Source organism: Lutra lutra, chromosome 1 (genome assembly GCF_902655055.1).
Source record: "Lutra lutra chromosome 1, mLutLut1.2, whole genome shotgun sequence".
Taxonomy (NCBI): Eukaryota; Metazoa; Chordata; class Mammalia; order Carnivora; family Mustelidae; genus Lutra; species Lutra lutra.
The window spans coordinates 62,960,251-62,969,973 of record NC_062278.1 but is presented as its reverse complement, the minus strand read 5'-3'; the positions used below and the strand labels follow the sequence as shown (position 1 = coordinate 62,969,973).

Genomic DNA, 9,723 nt, shown 5'->3' with positions numbered 1-9,723 from the left:
TGACCACAAGCCAGAGTACAGATCTCTTCAGTTTGGTACCAGGGCAAGATAGGGCTGTCTGCTACTTCCAGTTGTGCAACCTGAAATGAAGTCTGCCAACCAAAAAACTCACACAGCTATTTAGAAAGCAAATACCCTCAGAAGAAACAAGCCTAAATAATTATTTAAGAAACCCATTCCAGCTGATGTAACTCTTATGTATATTGATAACCCACTACAGATGACCAAAGCATGTTTCATTTCAGTTAAGACTGTAATATTCATATACCACAAAAGAAAAGCAAAAGCACTGTCAGTTAAACTGTGATATAGTATTAATTGTAAGATGCATCCTGATTTCAAAGATATAAAAATCTGAAAAAAAAAAAAAAAGGAATGAGCATCTAAGAATTGAATTTATTCAGAATTGAGGAAAACTAGTAGCACACCAAAAAGGAAGAATCGCAATAACAAAACCACTGACCTCAAAATGAAGAGGAATAATTCAGAATTGGAAAATATTTTATTTAGTATGCTCAGAGAGATTTTTTTTTTTTTTTTTTTTTTTTTAGATTTTTTTTTTATTTATTTATTTGACAGACAGAGATCACAGGTAGGTAGAGAGGCAGGCAGAGAGAGAGAGGAGGAAGCAGGCTCCCTGCTGAGCAGAGAGCCCGATGCGGGGCTCGATCCCAGGACCCTGGGATCATGACCTGAGCCGAAGGCAGAGGCTTTAACCCACTGAGCCACCCAGGCGCCCCTGCTCAGAGAGATTTAAGGAGATATTGAATCCATAAAATAGAAATAGGCTACTATAGCAAAAAAAAAAAAAAAAAAAAAATCTGAGTGTGAGTAAGAATTTTTGGAAATTTAGAACGTGATCAACAATTTTTTTAAAAAGAGCAATAAAAGGGCTATAATAAACACTTGAAGAAATTTCCCAGAATGTAAAGCAACATATACAAGGATAGAAAATTTAATAGAAAAGTTGAAAACTAGAAAATAATTGTAGGATACCAAACACATAATCTAATGCATGTTCTCCAAAGAAGGAAGAGAGAAAATGGAAGGGAGGAATAAATTTTAAAATAATAGAATACATTGTTTAGAACTGAAGCAGGATCCAAATCTTCAGATTCAGGGCTGCTAGAATGACAAGCAGTGTAAAAGAAAATTTAAACTTCAAAAATAGAGGGAAAAAATTTCTAAAAGCTTTCAAGAGAAAAAGGGTGTGTGTGTTGTTAACAAAAGAGTAATGAGCAGATTGGCACCAGACCTCTAATCAGTATCACTAGATACCAAAGGCAATGCAGTAAATGCCTTTTCTTTTCTCTCTCTCTCTCTCTCTCTCAGGCACATGCACACGTGCACACACACACACACACATACACACACATCACATAAACATAGAATATTATACTCAGAGTATCAGAAAAGCATGAGGGCAAAGTCACAATATTTTAGGCATACAATTACCCCTTATCTTTTATCCACTACTTCTGAAAGATTTTTCTTTTGGAAGTACTACAGCAAACTGAAAGAGAATCCAAAAAAGAGCAATACATAGGTTTCTAGAACCAAGGGGTTAAACCAAAGGTATGAGAGGCAAAAATCCCAGTGTGACTACTGAGAATAAGGCTGAAAGTAACTGAGCCAAATAAGAATAGATAATTAAAGAATCCTGAAAAAAATATTTTTCCAGGAAGAAAATGAATTTTCTATAATAAATAGTATAATTAGGACATTTAGGGATAGAGTAAGATTATGATTCTTTTAGCAACAATGAAATACTTAAAAAGTTAGAAGTTTGAGAAAAAAATGAAATTATGGTATATACTTGAAGCAAACCAAAATGAGTCATGATTTTGAGTAACTGTTGGAGAATACTAAGAGTTTTTTGTAGAGGTATATTCTTCTACAAGAGGTTCTAGTTTTTGACTCAAAGAAAATAATACCCTCTCCACAGGTACATTCACACTTCATCTTAAGTGAATAATATTTACAAAATTTATTGAATTTCAATTCTTAGAATCAACTCCAGAAACAAAACACAGAAATACAATGGGTACTGATTTTTTTACTTTACATGGTGAAGAGTCAAGAAATAGTATCTACAGGGGCACCTGGGTGGCTCAGTGGGTTAAGCCTCTGCCTTCGGCTCAGGTCATGATCCCAGGGTTCTGGGATTGAGCCCCGCATTGGGCTCTCTGCTCAGCTGCGAGCCTGCTTCCCCCCCTTTCTCTCTGCCTGCCTCTTTGCCTACTTGTGATCTCTCTCTCTGTCAAAGAAATAAAATCTTTAAAAAAAAAATCTGTTAAAAAAAAAAGAAATAGTATCTACATATAAAGGTAGATATAGATGGATAGAAAGCTGTAGTATGTGTGTATATAAATTTTTAAATCTAATGTTTGAAGTTATAAAGGTAAGTGATAGAAGAGTTAAAAAAATTAAAATGAGCATAAAAAGAGAAGAGTATAAATGGGCTAAACTTTATCTTTTATATCTTTTACACAGAGATAACTGTGTAGAGTTGTTAAGAAAAAATCAGTAGAGACAGTATATTATTTAGAGTAAAGGAGCCCACTAATAGGAGATCTAAAAATTAAAAAAAAAAGCCCCCAATAGACTACTTGTTGGAAGTAAGACTGTGGAAGAGGGAAAAGAGAGTTTATTTTTATTTCATACCTATAGATGATGCTTAGGTTTTTATTACCATTGCTTTCATGATAAAAAAAAATTAATAGTCAAGATAATAGTAAACATAAATGGCTACAAAAGTGAAAATTTGTACCTAGGCATTTCCCAGTTTCCCATAGCTGTAAGGTGAATCCTGATAACTGATGTGCAGATAATCCGTAGTCATATAACCAGTAGGTTCCACATCTTCTGTATTGTACAATGGCTTATTTTGTTACCCACTACCAACCAAACAGGAAGAATTGATTTTTCCTTATTCTCTGATCCGCTAGTGGGGGTGCTAATGAGCAGCAAAATGACCAAAAGGAAAGCTACTATTGGAAGGAAAAGAAGGGAGTGGTGCACAAACAATGAATTTTGGAACACTGAAAAAGAAAAAATAAATAAAGAACCTTTGAAAGATCTTACTGATCCTCTGACTTGAAGATGAATTCCTGACTTGGGAGCTGTTTCAGGCATGCCTGCCTACCCCAATTCAGAGCCTCTTTACCCAACTGGAAGGACGGATCCCTCTATGAACCTGGTAGCAATTTAATATGGCCTAAAGCATCATGAAGCTGATTCGGAGGTCAGAGTTAGGGTAGATCTACTGTAAAACTCCACTAACTCCCATAAAACCCTAATAGCCCAGTCTGGAGCAAAGCACGGGAAGTGAGCTCCGGGATGCACTGCATCACAGGTGGTGCTCAAAAGGACTTTCATGACTGAGGATTAAGTGAGATTAGCAAATAAGGTCATACCATGCTTTCAGTGGAGTCTTGGGTAAACTCTGATGCAGAACCTTGTATTGAACAAGTACCAAATGCCTCTCACATTGTATCTGACTGTTTAGTGATCAACTGAGTGGAATGTTATGGGAAGGAACAAGGAGCCCTACTGGCTAATATGAGAGTACAGACAGGGAAGGCTTACCTTCCCATCTGCTGCCTCTGGCACTCATTAGTCACACTGGCATTCAGGAGATGGCAGACAGGTGCGAGAAATGGTTGGAGATGGAAGCTACAGAAAAGAAAGAAAAGGAAGGTATTTTTCTTAGACAATTTTAACATGTGCTATTGATGACTACCCTACCAAACAAACATATTTGTGTTCCCTAAGTTCCTACTCCATCCCTGAACCTGAGGAGGCAAGTGTATGGAAATTTTAGAATAACTGTCTTATCCCTGCTCTTAGCCATTAATAACTCGGAATTGAAGTCTAATCTCAGGATAATCTACCATGAGATGAAGAACACCTGTTAATGATTATAGAATGGTTATTCACATCTGGCTTAATTTTCTATTACCTGATTAAAAAAAAAAAAAGGATATACCACACCAAATCTTTACCAGATGCCTAAAAATCTTACTACACACTAGAATAGCGAAGGTTTCCTATAGGAAATACTGGAGTTTGTACAATTTAAGACCGCAGGGAAAGGGACATGCTAGTGTATTGCTAATAGAGGAATAGTGAGTAAAAGCATTGCATTTGACTTCTGCCGAATCTCAGTACTGCCACTTGCTTTGTGATGGCTACCTCTTCAGGTCTGAATTTTCTTGTCCCATTTTATATTTAAAGGGCTAGACTAGACTACTTTTAACATTCTTTACATATCTAACATTACATAAAAGTATATAAATTTTGAAGGATAACTTTTTACATTTCTTAATACAGAGAGCTGAAATGTTGGAAGGGTAAGGTTAAAGTGCAATCACAATGAAGTTATTTATTGAATGAACTGGAGAGGACATGGTTGTGATGAGAGGCTTAACTTGCAAAACTCAGAAGACAGACTTAGTAACTGAATAATGCATAACTGTACCTTATTTGATTCAATTATAGTTTCACCCCTCAGATTCCTTTGCACTAAAGTAAAATAATCATGTCATGCCCTTTACAATAGAACATGTCACGCTGCTGGAGACAACACAAGATAGTGATATCCGAAGAGGTACAAAAGGGGGAAAGACCTTGAGCCCCAGTGTCGAAATCTTTGAAGGAGAAAGTAACACAGGGCAGAAAGTAGTGGTGACAGGAACTTATCCCAAGAATCAGAGAACTTTCTTTTTGTTGGGGTGAATGGGAAAAGGAAAGGAGAGAAGAGGGGCTGTTTTATTGTAATTAATTATAAAAAGAAAGCAAAAAGATGGGAAGATTTTGAGCTCAAAATTCTTAACCAAGGGAAGAACCAGCATCTCCATGGCCTCCCATGCCCCACCCCCAACCAACACCATTATCATTTCATAGCCTCATTGGCAATTATTCGCTACAATGTGGCACTCTGAAAGCTTAGATTCAACCTATAATCTACACAAAGTAAAAAATTTCAACTGAAATTTCTTTTGCCGACTTCTTGTCCTACATTAGTCTCATTTTCCTAGCTCTTCTTGTTACATGGACCAAAAAAGATCTGCATTGGAGAGTCTAACATCACCCTTACTAATGCCTAGATGCTGATTTAACATAATATGTATTTTATCTCAAGGAATGCCCTATATGAGATGTTCCTAAAACATCCAAATCAAGAGAAAATTGAGCCAAATTATCAAAATGGATGTTCTGCAAGTTTCAAAGAATGTATATGGAACTCTCCCTCATATAATAACTATCTACAGGATACATTGGGTGGCCTCCTCTGAAAAGAATAGATTACTTAATGAATTATTTTGGCAGTTGGTAATAAACTGTCTTCAGCCATCGTTATTGGTAATCTCTTCAACTGATTTAAATCTTTTTAGTTAAATCTCATCGTGTTTATCCTTCACTTCCCACATTGAGGCTCATGGAAAAGCAAAGACCACTTATGTTTATTTGTATTGCATAAAGAGCCCTGCGCCTAGGAGTAATGGTTTAATCACCGCCTAAGTACTTGGATTCGCTGACCTACGCATTATTTAACAACTCAGAAATCCTGATTTGGTTACTCTGGTTATTTATTTATTTTCTTTACTCTGGTTATTTTTTAATTTGATTTGTTCATTTGCTATTATGTCTAAATATCAACCTCATAAAACTGCTTCAATGAACAGGTGAGAATCATTTGTAATAAATGTTTTCTTTTTGCATGTCCACAGACAATAGCAAAGGCACTGAAAATACTTTTTCTATGATATTGTTTACCAAAATGTTTAGCAAACATTTTTGTAAACATTGTTATTATAAATCTAAATCCATGTATTCAAATTAATAGGTTATTAATGTAACACCAGAATTAGCTATTTGGACTAAAATAAGGATAATTTATTTTTTTATTTAAAAAATTTTTTTTTAAGATTTCATTTATTTATTTAACAGAGAGAGAGATCACAAGTAGGCAGAGAGGCAGGCAGAGAGAGAGAGAGGGAAGCAGGCTCCCTGCTGAGCAGAGAGCCCGATGTGGGGCTCGATCCCAGGACCCTGAGATCATGACCTGAGCCAAAGGCAGAGGTTTAACCCACTGAGCCACCCAGGCACCCCTAAAATACAGATAATTTATTTAATCCCACGCCCAGAGTGTCATAACACAAATGACAAACAAGGTTATTTCCTGACCTTTTGAGGTAGACCAATACTTTTCCAGCAGTTTTTCAGAGCAGTGGGACCTTTTGAAAATAAAATATATAAAGATAACTTCAAAAAAGGGGCACCTGGGTGGCTCAGTTGGTTGAAAGTCTAGCTCTTGGTTTCAGCTCAGGTCATGACCTCAGGGTTATGGGATTGAGTCCTGCATCTGGTGGCATGTTCACAAGGAGGCTGCTTGAGATTCTCTTTCTCCCTCATTCCCTCTGCCCCTCCCCTGCTCACTCTCTCTTTCCAATAAATATTCTTTAAAGTAATAACTTCAAATAAAGTTGATAAGTTTGTTTTTGACATGAAATTGTCTCATGATATCAAATTTGCAAGAATAACTTATACATTCCACTAAGGAGAAAAAGGCTTTTTATGAACACAAAAAATTAAGTTGGCAACTACAAAATCTTCACCTCAACAATATATTTTATTTTGATACTTGATGGTAGAAAGAAATCTGACTCACAAGGCTAAGAAATAACAAAGAACTATAGTTGTTTTTTTTTTAAGATTGCTTCTTCATCATGATATTTCTCAATTAAATCCATCCAGAAACCTAAAAACAGACGAATAAAAGCATTTTCATTCAAAAGTATAAACACTAAAATTATCCAAACAATAGGATTGTCCTAAAATGATTTCAGTGATCATCTACTCTTAAGAATCATACTATTGTAACAATTTTAAAAACCACTTGCTCTAATGTATGGCATATATTGATGATATAATTCTGCAATTGGCCCATCAGTGAATCAGGCCCAATCAGACATAATTGAATTGGATAGCCCAAATTGGTAATGGTTGAATCAAAAATTACTCTCTCAGAGGCAGTGGAAATCACCTGAATTTCATTGAACAAAAGTCATTTACTGCTAGGGAGAAGACAGTCCTCTTTTGCGTCTGAAAGGTAGGCATAATAAGGAAGCAGAAGCAAGAACAGGCACATGACATGGTCTGTCTCACCCGTTTCAAAGGATTTTTAATTCATCCTCTCTTCTTTTCCCAGGAATATAACAGATGTAAATGGTTACGCTGCCCTCCCAAATGCAGACAAGGATTTCTCAACAAGTAGAAATTTTATTAAAAACTTATAAATTATACTATGTTTGTAACTTGTAAGTTATAATTTATATACTATAAACATTATTTATAATTATTGTAAATTATAATTTATAATACAATTATTAATATAATAAAACAAATGTATAATTAATTTATAATACTTTATATATTATACATATAAATATAATATTATTATAAATATATATAGAACTTACAATTTATAATGCAATGCAAATTCTGAAGTTTTGGCAGGAGAATTAATAAGTAGAATAATTTATTATATTCCCATTATTAACTATTTAAAGGTTATGACATTATACAAATTTTTCAGTTTTCAAAAAAATCCCACATAGTTGTGCTATGTGAAATTACAATGGTTGCTTTCTGTGTTTTCTAACGAATTTACATAATTTACTGCTACTAAATGACAGGTTTTCTAAGACACATATGCTTTTTAAAATTCACTTATTTCTTATCATAACTTACGTCTCACTTCATGAGCTAAAAAGTCATTAGTTCCAACACCCATCATGATAAAAATTCTCAGTAAACTAGGAATAGAGAGAAACCTCGGCTTGATGAAGAATATCAACAAAAAGTCAACAGCTTTATGGTGAGAAACTTGAAGCTCTTCCACAAAGATCAGGAACAAGGCAAGGATGTATCTTCTCAACACTACTTTTTAGCATTGGTAGTAGATATCCTAGCTAATGCAATAAGAACATAATGCAAAAAGAACATGAAAGGAAATAAAAGTTATACAGATTGGGAAGGAAGAAATAAAACCATCTTTGTTCACAGATGACATGACTGTCCATTTGGAAAATCTGAAAGAATCAGTAAAAACTCCTGGAACTAAAAGCAATTCTAGCAAGGTTGTAGGATACAAGGTTAATATACAAAAGCCAACTGCTTTCCTAATACAGCAATGAATAAGTAGAATTTTAAATAAAAAAAAACAAATACCACTCACATTATCGTCCTCCAAAAATGCAATACTTAGGTACAAATCTAACAAAACATGTTTAAGGCCTATATGAAGAAAATGACAAAACTCTAATGAGCAAAATACAAAAATAAATACATGGAGAGATATTTCATGTTTGGATAGGAACACTCAATATTGTCACCATGTCAGGTTTTTCCAACTTGAGCTATAGATTTAATGCAATCCCAGTAAAAAGCTCAACAAGTAACCTTGAAGAGATCAACAAAATGAAGCAGATGACCCAGAAGAGCCAACATAGTATGGAAGGAGAACAAAGTTAGAGGACTGACACAATTTGACTTTAAGTCTTCCTAAAAGGCTATAGCAATCAAAACAGCATGATACTGGTAGAAGAATAGACAAACAGATGATTAAACAGAATAGAGAGCCCAGAGACAGACCCACATAAATAGAGTCAACTGATGTTTGACAAAGGAGCAAAGGCAATACAATGAAGAAAGATAGTCAGTTCAACAAAGGGTGCTGTAACAACTGGACATCCCAGGCAAAAACAAACAAACAAACAAACAAAAATAAAAATAAAAACAAAACCAAACACAAATCTTATATCCTTCATAAAAATTAACTCAAAATGGATCACAGACCTAGATGTAAAATATAATACTATAAAGCTACTAGAAGGTAACATAGGAGGAAATCTAAATAACTTTAGATTTGGTGATAATTTTTTGGATATGACATCAAAGGCATGGTCCATGAAAGAAATAGTTGATAAACTAAAATTAAAGTTTAATAAAATTTCTGCTCTGCAAAGTACACTGTCAAGAGAATGAGAAGACAAACAACAGATGGGGAGAAAACATTTGTAAAAGACCTGATACAGGTCTGTTATCTAAAATATACAAAAATCTTTTTTTTTGTTGTTAATTACTTTTATTAACATATAATGTATGATTTGCCCCAGGGTTACAGGTCTGTGAATCGCCAGGCTTACATACTTCACACCACGCACCATATCACATACCCTCCCCCATGTCCATAACCCAACCACCCTCTCCATACTCCCACTACCCCCAGCAACACTCAGTTTGTTTTGTGAGATTAAGAGTCTCTTATGGTTTGTCTCCCTCCCGATCCCATCTTGTTTCCTTTTTTCCTTCCCTAACCTCCCAACCCCCCCACTCTGCCTCTCAAATTCCTCATATCAGGGAGATCATATGATAATTGTCTATGATTGACTTATTTCGCTAAGCATAATACCCTCTAGTTCCATCCACATCATTGCAAATGGCAAGATTTCATTTCTTTTGATGGCTGCATAGTATCCCATTGTATTTATATACCACTTCTTCTTTATCCATTCATCTGTTGATGGACATCTAGGTTCTTTCCATAGTTTGGCTATTGTGGACATTGCTGCTATAAACACTTGGGTGCACGTGCCCCTTCAGATTCCTACATTTGTATCTTTAGGGTAAATACCCAGTAGGGCAATTGCTGGGTTG

The 9,723-nt window shown here is 35.1% G+C and overlaps 1 long non-coding RNA gene across 1 annotated transcript in view; it reads right to left on the bottom strand.

Annotated features, from left to right (window-relative positions):
- Window positions 1–3,586: 3,586 nt before the first annotated feature.
- Window positions 3,587–9,723, bottom strand: part of LOC125078660 (uncharacterized) — a 171,085-nt gene continuing 164,948 nt past the window's right edge. The window contains exon 3 of the long non-coding RNA XR_007120957.1: window positions 3,587–3,675. This is a non-coding gene — a long non-coding RNA (uncharacterized LOC125078660). The remainder of the gene's footprint in view (window positions 3,676–9,723) is intronic.